Source organism: Sus scrofa, chromosome 1 (assembly GCF_000003025.6).
Source record: "Sus scrofa isolate TJ Tabasco breed Duroc chromosome 1, Sscrofa11.1, whole genome shotgun sequence".
NCBI classification, from domain to species: Eukaryota; Metazoa; Chordata; class Mammalia; order Artiodactyla; family Suidae; genus Sus; species Sus scrofa.
In genome coordinates, this window is record NC_010443.5 from 142,455,429 (window position 1) to 142,473,684 (window position 18,256).

Here is an 18,256-nt window from a genome sequence, read left to right on the forward strand (position 1 = left end):
TGGGGAGGGAAGGTGACGGGGGAGTTTTGGAGAAAGACGTTCATATATACCTAACCAGACTGGTGGATGCAAGAGGACTTTCCTAAAGTTACCACTGTATTTAATGGGTGGGGATAAAAGTCGCTGCTGCCATCTCTACTGCCCTAGAATGATCCAGAAGCCCACTCCAAAACCCTCCTCCCGGTGAAGAAAAAGTGCCCGATGCAGTAAATGGCGAAAATGGTATTCGTCTGCCATCTAGTGACTTGTTCCGGTTCTGCCGCTCATGCAGTGGCGCAGTGCGGCCCTGCCATGGTGAGGAACCTCATACCTGGGTTGAGGCTGGTACTTGTTTCATAACTTCTGGCCATACTTTTACCTTTGCATGTGCCCAAACGTTTCTATTTTTCTCTTATGTCATAAGGCAAGGTTCACCCTCCTCAAGTCCAATCCACTTGCACTTAGGAAACTGAGGTTCTAGAGGAGGAAACGAACTCAGGAGAATCCCTTCGGAGCACAGAGCTGTGCTTTTCAGGAGGACTGCCCCCACCCACGACCTGCTGAACTACAGGGAAACCTTTAGCAGGTTGTCCAAGTGGCCGGGTTTTCCAGAAATTCACAGTGAGTTATTTGTAAACTCCGTGAGTCAGAGAATCCTGGGTTTATGCCCCAGTCGATCTTCAGTTATTTTGAGAGCAACAAATTCTTTGAAGCAACAGCCCTGTCCCAGCTGAAAGCTATCCCCCAAAGAGGCTTTGCTGGGCCACGAAAGTGGCACATGGGTCCAATGTTTTTTTTTCTTTGTTTTTAATTAATTTATTATTGTTTTATAGTTTTCTCCAAGTTGTTTACACATGGGAGACTTGAGAAAGTGGTTGTTCATGGAGCAAAATTTGGAAAGTAGCATCATATGACTTTGGTGCCATGCTGAAGATGTGGCTCTACTTCAAGGCATAAAGGATTACTTCCCATTGACAATCTGCCCTCTCATTTATCTCATAATCCCGTATAAAGCAAATAACCTTATTTAAGCAATGTCAAGGGCTTAAGATCTGAATTGAATTAAAATGTAATGAGAAATAAATTAAAACAATAATACAATTCAACCACAAACAAAATTGGCCAAATAGTCAATTGGAAAGTTTACAAAGAAGAGCTGACATTATGATATCAGAAGGCAGAAAACAAACATCCAGGAAAATATGAAAATAAAGGGTAAGAAGCAATGGGAGAAAATTCAAGAACCATTATTTTAAAGTTCTAAAATGTAAATCTGAAGTTCAAAGTTCCAAAATATAGTATGAAGATTTTTATTATAAAATGAAGAAAAACAGAAGTTCCCTGGGGGCCTAACAGTTAAGGATCCAGCATTGTCACTAAGATCATTGTGGCTAAGATCATTGTTGCGACACTGATTCAATCCTTGACCCTGAATTTCGGCAAACTGTTGGCTTGGCCAAAAAAAAAAAAAAAAAAAAAAATCCTCCGTAAACTAAATGGACAAAAGATCAGGTAACAAAAACCAAAAGAATTACAAATGGAAAATGACATTAAAACTGCTCCACCTGGCTAATACATAAAGACAGCGATATTACACCAATATTCTAGCTTTCATGTATTAAATTGCTATCAAATAAACATCCATGGAATATCCAATGGAAATAAAGTTAGTATGAAATCACAACCCTTAAGAATCACTGATTAAAATATAAATTACTACAATGGTCCCTGAAATAAATTCAGCAAACTGAACTTTCAAGAGGTTTAAAAATATTAACACTGTTTTACCTAGAAATTCCTCCTATGGGACTAAATCAAAAGGAAGTAATCTGCAGTGGGAGCAAAACCCTTTTGACAAAGGGAACTGCTTGGGACAGTGGAGGAAAAGTATTGTCATATGCACTCCCATATCCTCAATACAAACAGCCTAATATCAATGTAGTCCAGTGAGCTTTCTGCTGAAAAGACCAAAGACTTCCTCAGAAAATGACTTGCAGTTTGTTCTAGCATAAAATTATGTGTAGCAGAGGAGAGACATGATGATCTGAACCTGAAATTTTTGAAAGTGCACAGGCGCCCATCAAAGTCATGGAATGATCTCAGTAAAAGCCGTTTCAGATTGAGCTGTAGACAAGAAATGGAAAGTTTCTCTAGGAGCTCCTGCTGTGGCTCAGTGGGTTAAGGACCCAACGCTGTCTCTGTGAGGATGTGGGTTTGGTCCTGGTTCTATCTCAGCGGGTTAAGAATCCGGTGTTGCTGGATTCTTAGTTCTCAGCTGCAGCTCTGATTCGACCCCTGGGCCAGGAACTTCCATATGCCACAGGTGGGGCCTTAAAAAAAAAAAGAAAGAAAGAAATGTTTCTTTAAGTGATGGAAGCCCATGCACTATTGTATAGGATGTTGTTATAAGCAACTTAATGTCTTGGGAGGCTTCCCTAAAATTGATGATCTGAATTTTAGAATAATTTTACTATAAGCCATTCCTCCTGAGAGGAGTAGAGACCAGAAGCAGTTATAGCAGCTGCAACATCATTAGCAGAGGAGAATTAATCATTGTGGCTATGATGGACATAGGACTGTCTCCAAGGTCTCTGTGGCCTCTACTGGACATCTAGCGCACACTATGCATTTACCTCAGAGTCAGACACACCTGCCCACATGTAGCATCTTCTCATCTACTGCCATTATTCTCGAAAGGACACATGCTCATACCTGACACTCCTGTATCAAGCTCCAGGAGACTAACATGTGGTCATCTCCCCTTAATGTTATCAGCCACCCAGGCCTTCCACTTTTGCCACATCACATGGTCAGTATTCACCCTTCTCTCCATTCCTACAGCCACTGTTTCTTGCGTGGACCTGGCAGCCACCTTTGACATGGTCCCTACTTTTAGTATTGCCTCTCACACAAACTGCTACACCGGCTACCCAGATCATAGCATTGCACTTTGTTTAAAGCACTTGATAGCTCCCAGTTTCCCTCCAAGTTAGATACAATCCTCCTCAGCACACTTTCCTCATCCTGAGGGTCAAGGAGCATCAGGTAGGTTAGCCTAAACTGGGAATTACGAATGGGGCCAGGACACCCTCTGCTGGGGAGTTAGAGGAACACCTAGGAGTCTGTATTGAATATCCAGGTGTGTCAACAAGAGAGACATCTCTGACATTTAGATTACAGACTGCCTGCTTTCTCTTGCCCCTAACCCAGAAAGTCCTGTGGGCACAAGAAAGACAGGCAGGACTTCTGTGGAGATAATCTCTGGGAAAGGACATTTGACAGTCCATTTTAGGGCGTAACCCACATTTTCCTGAGTGCAAGCATTGTCTTTCTTCCAAATTGTCCAAAGGTCCTATTGTGAACACCACAAAGAGACTTATAACACTACTAACCCACTGGTACAATCCCCTAGTCCTTTTAGATTCTGAAAATAATATTGTCCCCTTTCTGTTTTAAGAGAAAAAGCCTATGAGGAGCCTCTTTTCTAATCAGTTTCCTTCTCTTTTGCTTGGTGGTGCTTGCAGAAAACACCCTGGGGTCTGAGAGATGCCCTTATCAGTGCAAATGACTTCACTGTGCAAACTGCCAGTCAATCTCCCAGTGAGACTGACTTCCTCTGACCCCACTTGTTCAGGGTAACTTCAGCTTTAGGTTTTCAGAGGGTTAACAGAGGGATTGAGGTTGTCCAATCAACCAGCAATAACCACAGAAGCATTTCCTAGATCTAATAGCCTTCCCGGGTTGTACTTGCTAGTGGCTCAGAAGCTTCCTGTAAGTAGAATTAGCTGGGGCCACAAAGCTGTGGGATTTGGGTTTCTTGGTTTCTGCAAGACATCCTTAAAAACATTTTATTTTGAAATAATTACCAATTCATAGAAAGTTGCAAAGATTGTACAGGACAGTCTAGTGCAAGTTTCATTTTATTTTCCCTAATGTTTGCATCTTATATAGTTGTAGCACCATATCAAACTGACGTTTGCACCGCAAGTATGTAGTTTCATGACATTTTATCACAAATGTGGATTATGTGAATATCACCTCAGTCAACATGCAAAACTATTCCACCACCACAAAAATTTCTCTCATGCTGTTGTCATCACTACGTGAATCCCTCCCCTCACCATCTGTGACCCCTGACAATCACTATCTTGTTCTTTACTTCCATAATTTGGTCAGTTGGAGAATTTTATGTAAATGGAATCGTACTCTTGAGCCTGGCACCTTTTCACTTACTATAATGCCTTCGTTAGTCAGCCAAGTTGTTGTGTGTATCAATACGTAGTTCATGCCTTTTCTTTCTTTTATTTTTTTTGGACCTTTTAGGGGTGCACACACCCCACAAGGCTAGGTGTCCAAGCAGAGCTTCAGCTGCTAGCCTACACCACAGCCATAGCAACACCAGGATACTTAACCCACTGAGCAAGTCTTCGGATTGAACCCACGTCCTCATGGATATTGGGTTCACTACCACTGAGCCACAACGGGAACTCCAGTTCATTACTTTTCAATGCTGCTAAAATATTTACCTGGGAAGGACATTCTGGTTGTTTCTAGCATTCATCTGCTTCAAAGTTGCTACGAACATTCTTGTGCCTGTTTTCGTATGGACATAAATTTTCATTCATCTGGAATAATTGTCCCTGGGTGTAACTGCTGGATTGGATAGTAAATGAATTGTTACTTCTTAAAAGAAACTACCAAAGGACTTTCCAGAATAGTTGTTAACAGTTTATATACCCTCTGGCAGTGTATGAGAGATCCAGTTACTTCCTATCCTAACAATTGCTGTAGTCACTGAAAAAATGTAGCTCTCCTGATAGATATGTAGTGTAATATCACATTGTAGTCTTAATTTATATTGCTCCCTTAGCTAGAGGAGTTAAGCATCTTTCCACGTTTTTTGTTTGTTTGTGTTTTGTCATTTGTATATCCTCTTTAATGAAAGTTCTGTTCATCTTTTGCCCATTTTCTAAATGGTTTTTTATATAATATTGGATTTGAGGTGTGTTTTATGTAATCTAGAGTCTTTTATGACATATGGGTGTACAAAATTTTTTCCTAGTCTGTAGTTTGGCCCTTTATCATTGTAACAGGGCTTTTCACAAGCAAAATTTTAAATTTTGATGAAGTTCAATTTATTGATTTATTTTCATCTATGTATCATGCTTTCATATCTAAGTACTTTTTTTTTTTTTTTTTTTTTTTTGGCCATGCCTGTGCCATGCAAATATTATGCCACCAGGGAACTCTCCTAAGTTGTTTTTATCAGACCCCAAGTCCTAAAGATTTTCTTCTGTTTTCTTCTATAGGTTTAATAGTTTTATAGTTTATATTTAAATCTGTGATCCATTTTGAGATGACTGTGTATAAATATGAACTTTATATTTAAATCTGTGATTCATTTTGAGATGACTGTGTATAAATATGAAGTTTAGGCCAAACTCCTTTTCATTTTTGTAGTTTGTTTCAGTAATTTTTTTTTCTTCTTCTTCTTCGGGCCACTCCTACAGCATATGGAGTTTTCCAGGCTAGGCGTCAAATTGGAGCTGCAGCTGCTGGCCTGCCCCACAGCCACAGCAACTCAGAATCAGAGCCACGTCTGCAACCACACCACAGCTCACACCAACTCTGGATCCTTAACCCACTGAGTGAGACCAGGGATCGATCCTGCATCCTCGTGGGTACGAGTTGGGTTCATAACCCACTGAGCCACAACAGGAGCTCCCTCAGTAACACTTAGGGAAAAAACTAACCTTTCAACATCTAATTGCTTTTGCACCTTTGTCAAAAAAAAAAAGTTACTAGCACAACACTATAAATCAATTGTACTTCAATATTTTCTTTACATTTGGAAGTTCCCTGGTGGCTTAGTGGGTTCAGGACCTTGAATTGTCACTGTTGTGGTTCAGTTTACTGCTGTGGCTCAGGTTCAGTCCTTGAGCCCAGAACTTCTGTATGCCGTGAGTAAAGAAAAAAAAAAAAAGTTTGGCTTTCCTTGTGGGCACTATTTCTATCTCATTGATTTGTGTATCTGTTCCTCTGCTGATACTACACTATCTTGATTACTGTGACTGTACCAGTCTTGAAAACGAGTACATTGATTCTTTTCACAATATTCTTCTTTTTCAAAATTATTTTCAGCTATTCTGGGTTCTTTTGACTTTCAGTATTCTAAAGTAACTGTTATTCCATTTGCATGCCCACCAGTAATGTCTGAGAAGTCCAGTTGTTCCACATCCACTATAACACTTAGTATTCTTTTTTTTTTTGCCATTCGAATAAATATGGTTTAACTTATTAAAAATAAAATGATTGTCTATATAAAAAAAACTTGCTGGGATTTTTATATGAATTTAGTTAAACCCGTTTACCAGGTTGGGGAGGATTGACTTTTTTACTATGCTGAATCCTCCAATCCATACACACATTATGCCTCTCCATTTATCTGGATTTTCTTTGATTTCTTTCATCAATATTTTGTATTTCTTTGTGTACAAGTCCTAGATAGTTTCATTCAATTTATACCTAAATATTTCATCCTTTATGAGTGATTGTAAATTGTATTCCATTTAAATTTCAGTTTCTACCTGTTCAACACTAGTATGTTCAAGTATAATTGAAATTTATATTTCACTTTTGTAGTCAGCAGCTTGTTTAACTCATATATCAGTTCTGGGAGTTTGATTCCTTAGGATTTTCTTTGTAGGCAGTTCTGTCATCTGCAAATAGGTGCAACTATCTTTCATTCTATATGTATGCCATTTGTTTTCTCTTATTGGGCTGGGTTTATGTAGTATGTCACACTAGAGTAATGAAAGCAGATATCCTTGCCTTTTATCAATGTTGGGAAAAATTGTCCGTGTTTCTTTTTCCTTTTGGTGGCATGGTTCATTTTATTTTTTTCACATTATGTTGTAAAATGATTTTTCCATTATAGATGGTTTACAGTGTTCTGACAATTTTCTACTGTACAGCAAGATGACCCAGTCATGCATACACATATGCATTTTTTTCTTACATTATCCTCCATCACGCTCCATCATAAGTGACTAGATATAGTTCCCAGTGCTATACAGAAGGGTCTCATTGCTTTTCTAGTCCAAAAGCAATAGTTTTCAAATATTAACCCCAATTCCTAGTCCATCCCACTCCATCCCCCCCATCTTTCATTCTTAAGTATAATGTCACTTGCAGTTTACTTGATGTCCTTTATCAGGTTGAGGAAGTTCTCTTCTCTTCCTTTTTTTATTAAAGAGATTATCATAAATGGGTGTTCAATTATTTTGTTAAAATTTTTCCCTGCGCTAATTGCTTTGATCATGTGATGTTTCCTGTTTAAGCTATTAATATGATGGATTATAGAAATTTATTCTTCAGTATTAAAGAAAACTTGCATTCTTGAAATAAACCTCACTTTTCCCTGGTATATGTCTATTTATCATTGCTCAATTTTATTTACCAATGTTTTGTTAGGATTTTTTACATCCATTTTACTGAGGGAAACTGGTATGTAGTTTTCCATTCTTTGCTTTCTTTTTTTTGGGGGGGGGAGGAAGGAACACTGTGTTTGCCTGATTTTGGTACCAGAGCATTACCAATTTCATAAAATGTTATTTCTGTGGGACTCCAACCTCTCTCCAAAGAGATAAACTCAAAAAGTCTCAGGATATCAATGTTGCTGAGATAAAAATTACCAGACCCTTATCTCCCCTTCCACATCCCACTGCAACTGTTGTACAACTGTTACAAATTTCTTGAGCACCTCTTGAGCAACCTGGCCTACTCCACTCCTGCCCCATATAAGGAAAGTTATTTCACCTGTTACTCTCAGAAAATGTACAGTAAGATCTCTCCTCCCTCCTTTGTCCCTGGGCTATAAAAATAGACAAAGGATGTGTGCTCAGGCTTGGCTTTCTCTGACCATCAGGAAGTTTCTTGCCAAAATAAAATCATCTCTCTCTTCACTGCACTCTGAGTCTAGAAATTCTTTTCCAACCTGCACACAGACCATGACACTTTCCTCTTCAACTTTCTGGAAGAGGTTGTGTAAATGTGGTATTAAATCTTCCTTAAATAGGATTCTTTATCGAAACCAATAGGGGATAGGGTAGGATAATTGCATGAGTGGTTGTGGCCTAGGGAGCTTTGGGAGATCACTGTGGGTTGGTGATAGCTCAAGAGGGCAGTCAGAATGAGGCAGACATGCTTGACTAGTGGAGGCTCAAGATATGCCTCAAGTCATTGGGTGAGGCCTGCATCCATGTTCAGACCAAGTGCAGGAGTTTAAGGACTGTCCTTCTGCTGATTTGAATAAGACCTTGACAGTTTGACCTTAGAGGGTCAAATAATATCTTACCAGATGGAGGAGCTACTACTTGAAGAAAGAGGAAGAGGCAGTGTTTTCCCACTCCCATTTCCCTTGGATTATAAAGTGCAGCCCACCTAATCCTCAGGGCAGAGCCTCCTTGACTGCCTGCCTGTATTTATCACAAGCACCTTAACTTAATAAATCTATTTCTTGCCTATCATTTGGTCTCTCACTGAATTTCTTCTGCCCTGAGGCACAAAGAACCTGAACCTCAGTAAGTCCAGACACCGGGTGATTGAATCTAATTTAAAAACTGTGTTGGAGTTCCTGTCGTGGCACAGTGGTTAACGAATCCGACTAGGAACCATGAGGTTGCGGGTTCGATCCCTGCCCTTGCTCAGTGGGTTAATGATCCGGCGTTGCCGTGAGCTGTGGTGTGGGTTGCAGACGCGGCTCGGATCCCAAGTTGCTGTGGCTCTGGCATAGGCTGGCAGCTACAGCTCCGATTAGACCCCTAGCCTGGGAACCTCCATATGCCGCGGGAGCGGCCCAAGATATAGCAAAAAGACAAAAAATAAATAAATAAATAAATAAAATAAAAATAAAAACTGTGGGTTCTAGTCCCAATCTGTATTTTGGCTGGATTCGAGTCCCGGCATGTTGGTTCAAGTCCCAATCTGGGTTTTGGCTATGTTAAAGCCATAAGTGCTGTCAGTTTCAAAACTATCAATTTTTCAAGGAATTATTTTCTAATATAGTTCTGCCTCAGGATTGAGGGAATTCTGTGCACATAAGCATAACATTTGGTGGAACTTCCAAAGAGGGGATAGCATCCTATTACTTCAGATGATCTAAGAATGGGTGTCATTGTCTCTCCTTTGGGGAAATCCAGGGTCAGCACCAGTCCCTCCCCCAGGGCTGAAGGCAGAATCCTGCTTGGGCTCCAGCCTTATGATTGATGCCTGAAATTCCAAGTTTATCACAGGATTCCCCATTTCTGCCTTCTGTTACAAAGCAGAGAGTCTGGTCTTGGCTTCTGAGCTCTCATAGTCTTTCACCCACCGTGTGGCTCATTTTCACCCTCTTAGGAATTTCTATCCTTGGAAAAAAGATATTGGCATGTTTACCCAGAGGAGTTGAAATCCTTAAGGATACACTAAGAAGAAAAAAAAATGGTTCTCCAATGCAGTAGTGATAGAGGCAGTGAATTGCCTAGTCTGAGTCTTAGCCACTATCATTACACCTGCTACACTGTATTTTTGAGGTTTCTCTGCAATGAGGAGGCTGACAGCATATGTTTGTGACTTTGTGCCATCATCCTATGACCCAGTCATGCGTTTCCACAGAAGTATTTGAAAAGATGAGTGTGAAGGTTTCAATGAATTTATTTCTTTATTAACCCTTAAGTTTACAGAGATAGCCAAAGGCAATTGTGGTTAAGCAAAGCTTATTCAGATGACCTGCCATTCAAGAGTCTTTTGTTTCTGCTTCATGGGTTGATCACTTACCCTTAGGGAAAGGGAACATCTACTCTTAGGTGTGCAAGGTTCTAGGCAAAGCCACAAAAGAGTTAAGACACAGATAAAATTCCTATTATCATGGTGCTTACATTCTCTCTTTTAAAAAAAAAAAAAATTGGCCACGCTGGAGGCATGTAGAAGTTTCCCAGCCAGGGACTAAACATACACCACAGCAGTGACAACACCAAATCCTTAACCACTAGATCACCGGGGAACTAGTCTTTTTTTTAACTGAAGAATATTTGATTTATAATGTTTTGTTAATTTCTGTTGCACAGAGAAGTGATATACATACATATATTTATATATATATAGATATTTACTTTCCATTTTATGTTTATATGTGTGTATATATATATATATTTTAAAATATATTTACTTTACATTTTCAAATATTATTTTCCATTATGGTTTATTGTAGGATATTGAATATAGCTCCCTGTGCTATACAGTAGGACTTGTTAATCCATGGTGCTTATGTTCTAGGGAAGACAGATGGATAGCAAACAAATGGGGAAATGTCAGTAGTGACACTACTGTGCTGAAACTAAAAGTGAACTAGAGAGACTTAAAGGAGGGCTTGGTAGATTCTGTGATCAGAATAGGACTCTGGGAAATTCATATTTAGGTTGATAATTTAAAGGCAGAATTGGGCTGTTGCAGGAAGGGGGACCCTTCCATGGCCTGAGAATGGGCTCTTCTCAACACTCAGAAATGAACTGAGAAGATGTGAGAGCTGACAAAGTAGGACACTTTATTGGGAAGGGTTGCCCAGATGGAGAGTAAGGAACCCAAGAGAACTGGTCTGCCGCATGGCTCACAATCTCCATTTTTATGGGAATGGAGTTAGCTTCTGAGTTGTTCTGGCCAATTGTCTTGCTCATCCCATACTTGGTCCAGCCCAGGGTACTTCCTGGTGATGCACACCTCTCAGCCAAGGTGGATTCTGGGGCCAAGGATGCTGGGAGGTTGGTCCTCTCCTCCCTCCTAATTTGGGCCCCTTCCATATTCTCCTGGTTACTCTTCAAGGAAGCACCCTCTTCCTTATCAGGGTCTCCTGTTGTGAAAAAACTCATGTAAACAGCTATTATCATGGATGGCTAAGGTGCACACTTTCAGTCAAGGGTCCCCTAACAGAGCCAGGCCATATAAAAGTTGGAGAGAATAGTTTTCTAAAGAGAGGAATTAGCTAGTGCCAAGGTCATAAGGGTTGGGGCATTCATGGACTAGATACAGAACAAATAAGTTCACCTGGAACAGTGTGATTGGTGCCTCATTGCCAAGGATTGACATGAGAGATTGCCCCCTTTTTGGAGACGAATACCCAACATTGAGCAGACTAACTTGGTAACACTGACTTGCCTTGCTCTCCCATCAGCTGATTAGGGGTCAGTACACAATGCACTTGCTTATGGATTGCACACACGATCCCTCAGGAAGTTCACCTATGGAAATGAGTAGGCTGAGGCTAATGAATCAGGTATATGCAACTGGCCTTAGGATCCCATTAGCCACTTCTTCCATGACTTCAGAAAGACAGGCATAACAATCACTTGTTTCTAATATAACGTGCACCTCCTGGTTGTTTGGAGAATCATAAAAAGAATATAACAAAGAAAAGGTTTTTTTGAAGTCTTTGAGAAAAGGTGTTATTCAAATTGATAGTAGTGTCAGTGATAGCTACCTCAGTATGTGGAAAGTATTGAATGTGTTGAAATAATTCTAGAAAAACAGATGAGCCATCTCCTTTTAAGGCTGTATAAGTTTAAGCTCTATGGCTTAGGTGCCAAAAGAAATACTGTTCTGTGTCTTCAGAGTTCCCTGTAAGATTTATATGGTGTGCAGGGGGAGGTATATAGTACTGGTAGTTTTCCTAGGCCTTGTGGGGGGAGAGGGGTGCACAGTGTAGGGAGTGTGGTACTGATTGGAATGCAAACCTGTGCTCTTGGCAACTAAGAGTCAGCCGAGACTTAGATGTCCTTCTTAGGAGTGTGCTGTGTGCTGAGGCCTGGGAAGGTAAAGCTTGTCAGAGTTCCATTCCATCATCACCTGTCATTCTGAACACTGAGATAACAGTTCTGGGGCTCCGCTGCCATGTTAATGTCTGTACATGTTTTCTTATGATTACTGACCTACCTGGGAAGGAGCCAGGGTAAAAAAAAGTACATTATAGGAGTTCCTGCTGTGGTACAAAGGGATTTGTGACATCTCAGGAGTACTGGGACACAAGTTCGATCCCTGGCAGGGCACAGTGATTAAGGATCGGGCATTGCTGCAGCTTTGGCATGGGTCACAACTATGGCTCAGACATGATCCCTGGCCTAGGAACTCCAAACGCCATGGGGCAGCAAAAAAAAAAAAAAAAAAAGAAAGAAAGAAAAAAGAAAGAAAGAAGGAAAGAAAGAAAGAAAGAAAGAAAAAGGAAAAGAAAAGAAAAGAAGCAATATGTTATAAAGGGAACCTAGATTCTATAGGAATAAAAGGGAAGCAGGTTGCATTGAAGGAGAGAATCACATCATAAATTGATAATTCCTGATTATTTTGGAAGACAATGAGGTAAAATGCACTGTCTGAAATCAAGGTCTTGTTAGAGCACATAAAAGCCTTCCTACCAATGTCATAGAATTTGGAGTATTTTTAAGACATCCCCATCCAGGTAATAAAAAAATCAACCTTTTGCTTCATCTCTGATATGTAAAGACCTTGGAAGTCATCCTTCCTGTGCTTACATGAAGAAAATCCTAGACAAGCTATCAATGAGTTTTCTTGGATCCATAAGAGAACTGAAGCTGCAAAGCAAACCAAGTGCACCAGCCTGTAGAGAGAAGGAGACTCCAGTGAGATACAGGAAGGGAAATTCTGAGGCAGAAACTCTGGACACCAGAGGCTGGAGGAAAGACTTCCCAAGAGAGCCATGTAGAAACCTCAGCCTGTCTGGGCAAAGGGAAATGTCTGCCCACTCCACCTTCCTGTGTCATCTAAGGAATAAAAACAAACAAACAAAAACTAAAGCCAACAAGTGAGAGAGCTTCAAGAAAATAGCCGGGGATAATCTCAGCCAAAAAAGGTAGTAGGAGATGAGAAAAACTCTAGAGGAGGGACAGAGACATTCATGAAGGCTTCCAAGACAGAAGGACACTGTACCCCCTAAAAACACCTGCCTCCTGTCCCACATCCCACCACCTCACTAGCAAACCTCCAGCAAGAGCACTGGGTAAGGGCAAGAGTTGTGAGTTGCAGAATCTCTCTGAAGAGCAGTATAAAAGGCCCCAAAATTCAGCACCCATTCATAATAAATACTCTTGAAAAAGTAAAAACAGAGCTTCCTTAACCAGATAAAGCGTTTATATAAAAAATGTGCTGCTAACATCATACATAATAGTGAGAGATTCAAAGCTTTCCCTCTAAGATCAGGACCCCACAACAGTGGGGAAAGGATAGACACAGATCAGTGGAACAAAAGAGAAAACCAAGAATAGATGGTCACAAATATAAGCAACTGATTTTGGATAAAGATGCCAAGGCAGTTCAATGGAGAAAGAATATTCTTTCAACAAATGATGGTGGAAAAATTCTAAGTCCTTACACATAAAGTGAACTTTGAAGCTGATCTTGAACTTTACACAAAAAGTAACTCAAAATATATCATAGAACTAAATATAAGATGTAAAATAATAAAACTTTTAGAATAAAATAGAGAAGAACACTTGTATGCCTTTGAGTTTGTTGACAGGTTCTTAGATCCAACAGAAAGTATAATCCAGGAGATTAAAAAATTGATGAATTGGACTTTATTAAAATTTTTTTTCTCTGCCCAAGTCACTGTCGAAGGAGTGAAAAGACATTTCACAGCCTCAGAGAATAGATTTGTACATCACACATCTGATAAAGGAATTGTATCCAGAATGTACAAAGAACTCACAAAAGTAAATAAAGAGAAAATGAATACCCCAAGTAATGAATTGGCAGAAAAACAGTGCACAAAATATTTCAGCACATTTGTAGATAGTCAGCAGCAAGGCTTGGGTTTTCTTTTTTTTTTTTCATCACACCCTTCATTCTCTCTACAGTTTCTAAATATGAGTGTCCAGGAGCTTCCCAGATGAGAGCAATGAAGTCTAAATAACCTAGCTGAATCCCTAGAGTAAGGTTACATGTTATTCACAATGCACATTACTATTCTTCATCCTGAACTGATCACTCCCCCACCTCTGGAAGATCTCATTTAATTCCAGTTTTGTAGGATCCTATAACATAAAATCTTAGGCTGTGAAATTGCCATGGAAATGTTATTAAAAAATGCAGGTAAAAACTGTGTTCAATTCATGAATGAAGGCATTACAAGATAATAAACTTGTTTAAAAACTATTTGAGAAACTAAGAAATGTATAGTCCATCAAGAAATGCATATTGCAGGAGTTCCTGTCATGGTGCAGTGGAAACAAATCCTACTAGGAACCATGAGGTTGCAGGTTTGATCCCTGGCCTCCCTCAGTGGGTTAAGGATCTGGGGTTGCTGTGAACTGTGATGTAGGTCGCAGACACAGCTTGGAACCTCCGTATGGCTCGGATGTGGCCCTAAAAATCCAAAAAATAAAACAAGAGAAAGAAAAAAAAGAGAAATACATATTGCAGAAGTTCCCTGGGGGCTCAGAAGGTTATTTCTAATGTTATCACTGCTGTGGCTCTGGTTATGCTGTGGCAACAGTTTTATCCCTGGCCTGGGAACTTCCACATGCTGTGGGTGAGACTAAAGTAATTGTTTTAATAAATAAAAAGTAAAGAAATGTACATTGTAAGAAGTTTTATTTATTACAAAAAATCTAGTTAATACCCTATCAACCAATAAGTCATAATTTTTGAGATTATCTTTTCCACAAAAGAGAAATCATTTCTATCTCTATCAGGTAAAAACCTACAAGTTAATGTCTATATTCATAGTGTCTGGGTTCTAACTGACAGTAAATAACAAAGCCAAATAAAGTCATTCTCCTAGAAATTAAAAAGTCCCTAAGAGGGGCCTCTTGAACAATGTCCCGGTATGACATTAAAAGCACATATTGAGAATTATGTTCCATGTCCAGTAAATAATAGCAAAGGTTTTTATATTGTTGAGTGGGAAATGGGTCTGTCCAGCTACAGAATTCTGTGTTCCATGGTCTGCAAAGTAGCTCCTAGGAGGGCCACCTGGTGGTCACTAAGTAAAAACCAGCAGCTTTTTGTATTTTCCGTATCTCTGGAGATATTTAGCTTCACTAAAGCTATGCTAAGTCTAAAAAGTCTAACACTAGGACTTCCTACAGACTATCTGTAAGCATCCTGAACATTTAGCAGAATTCAGGACCTATGTTTGTTAGTATGTTAATTGTCCCATATACCTTACTTATAATTATTATATAAATGTATAATCCATATGATTTCTCTGGACTCAGCTCGTTAAACGACTCAATGCAATATATCCACCTTCCTCTTTCTACTACAATTTCCATATGTAAGCCCCTAACATCTCTTGCCTGGAATGTTATCTCATCTCCTGCTTCCCCTCTTGATCCATTTTCTGGAATAGCCCAAATGATTTTTTAAAAACATATTTATCAAATAAATAAATTAATTAAAATTAAAATTAAAAATGAGTTCCCATTGAGGCTCAGCAGAAACAAATCTGACTAGTATCCATGAGGACGGAGGTTCGATCCCTGGCCTTGCTCAGTGGGTTAAATTATTCGGCATTGCTGTGAGCTGTGGTGTAAGTCACAGAGGTGGCTCGCTTCTGGAATTTCTGGGCTGTGACATAGGCTGGCAGATACAGATCTGATTCGACTCCTAGCCTGGAAACCTCCATATGACCCATGTGCAGGCTTAAAAACAAATAAATGAATAATGAATAAATAAATAGTAAATAGATAAAATAAAAACATATGTATCATAATAAGGACATATCTTCTCCTTGCTTAAAATCTCCCAGTGATGTTCCATCACCATTATAGTGGAATGTAAATGTTTCACCATCTCCCACAGATCCCAACTATCTGGTCAACCTTATTCCCTACCCCTCTCCTCTTCATTCACTAGAAACCGGATGGACCGGTATCTTTCTCTTTCATAAACATGTCCTCCCAGATGTTGACATGTGTGTGTGTGTGTGTGTGTGTGTGTGTGTGTGTGTGTGTGTGTGTGTGTGTGTGTTGTTCCCTCTGTCTAGAACGATGTTTTCTCAAATATTTACCTGGATTTGTTTTCTCTAAAGCCATGGGTTTTTTCAGATCAAATACCACATCCTCAGAGATATGTCCCTTTTGTGTTACTCAGATACATTACCACTAGCTGAAATAATAAAGACCCCCACATCTCAGAAGCTTGGTTGTATTATATTGGGTCATGTTACAGTATGATATGCTATGTGATGTAATGTCTTATGCCATAGCCATCACATCATATTATTCCTTTTTTTTGTGGGGGGTGGGGTGGGCATGTGGAGGTTCCCAGGCCAGGGAACAAACCTGAGCCACAGCAGTGACAATACTGAGTCTTTAACCATTAGGCCACCAGGGGATTTGACATTACACTTGATTATGCAAATTTCCATATGGGTTAAAAGAGTGAGTTCTGTAAGCTCTGCTCTATAATTATTCAAGGACTCAGGCCTCTACACACTTAGGACTCCCCTTTTCAGCTGGTTCTTCAAATCTATGCCTTTCACCTCTCAGAGGAAGTAAGAGAGTGTGGAGGATTCTGGCAAAGTGTTTCATGGACCAGATGTGGAGTGCTTTATTTATGCCTACATTCTCTTTGTTGATATTCAACTACACAGCCTCAACCAACTAGGACTATGGATGGTAAAGGTAGGCCAGCTTTGATTCCCAGGAAAAGTAGGGTTTGTTGAAGATAAAGCATTTTCTCTGCCAAGGTACCAATTTTGTTCATCAAATACTTATTTCACACTCTCCTCACATGTTGGGCAAACTCCTTTCCCAAGGGAGACAACCCAAATTCATCTCTGTATTGAACCCAGTTCAATGTTCAGGATTTCTGAATTCGATTGAAGTTGTGATGTGGTTTTTCATGGTCAAGAATTTGGATAAGATATTTTCTCTTGACATCAAATAGTCCAGCAGAGAAAGGGGAAAGCTGCCATAAGGTAAACTCTTATTTGGAAAGGCAAAGGAGATGCACAGCAGTCAGCAACCCATAGGAATTATAAAATGCTACTGATACTTGACAATGACTGTGAGGCAAGTGGGCATTCATTTTCCAGAAGGACCAAGGTGTGAGATGAAGTACTAGTTCCTACCATTTGAGGCAAAAGGGGTAACAGTGAAAGGTCTGAAATAAGAAGTAAATTATTTTACATTTAAATACTGAACAGAGAAAGGATGTGTGGTTTGATTATATGTTGAAGTCTTTATTTGAGCATTTCATATTTTTTCATCTCCTACTCTCACATTTGTGATCTGAAGGTCAGGCCACTCATAGGCATAAGGCACCTACTTTGAAGCAGCAAAGCATGGGGAGTGCCCACTGTGGTGCAGTGGGTTAACAATCCTACTGCAGCAGCTCAGATTGCTGAAGTGGTACAGGTTTGAGTCGCGGCCTAGAACAGTGAGTTAAGTGATCTAGCATTGTCACAGCTATGGTGAAAGTCACAGCTGCGGCTCAGATTCAATCCCCAACCCAGGAACTTCCATACGCCACTAAAAAAAAAAGAAAAGAAAAAAAGAAAAAAAAAAAAGAAACAAACAAACAAAGAATGAAACCCAAAGCCTGAAAATGAAGTAGAAATATATATGCTAGTGCGTGTGTATAGGGCTAATTTTTCAGTTCTTGATAGCTCAAAGAGGATTTAAGAGGTGCAAAGAGGATGTTGAGGGAAGACAAATGGGTCATATGTGATCCTGAGTTGAGTGGTGAGGTGAGGGTGGAGGGCGACTGTTCAATAAAAGGGAATGTCCACTATGAACAGGGATTCTTGGAGTTACCTTCATGGTTCAGCAGTAAACAATCAAGGCTAGGATCCATGAGGATTCAGGTTAGATCCCTGGCCTTGCTCGTGGGTTAAGGATCTGGCATTATCATGAGCTGTGGTGTAGGTTGTGGATGTGGCTTGGTTCCTGCATTACTGCGGCTGTGGTGTAGGCCTGCAGCTGCAGCTCCAATTCAACCCCTAGCCTGGGAACTTCCATATGCCTCTAGTGCAGCCCTAAAAAGCCAAAAAGAAAAGAAAAGAAAAAGAAAAAGAAAGAAAGAAAGAAAGAAAGAAAGAAAGAAAGAAAGAAAGAAAGAAAGAAAGAAAGAAAGAAAGAAAGGAAGGAAGGAAGGAAGGAAGGAAGGAAGGAAGGAAGGAAGGAAGGAAGGAAGAAAGAAAAAAAAGAACAAGGATTCTTTTTCTTTTATAGCATGGGTTCTAACAGTACAGAATCATGTTTCTTCTGGAATGCTCTTTAGGGAGAGG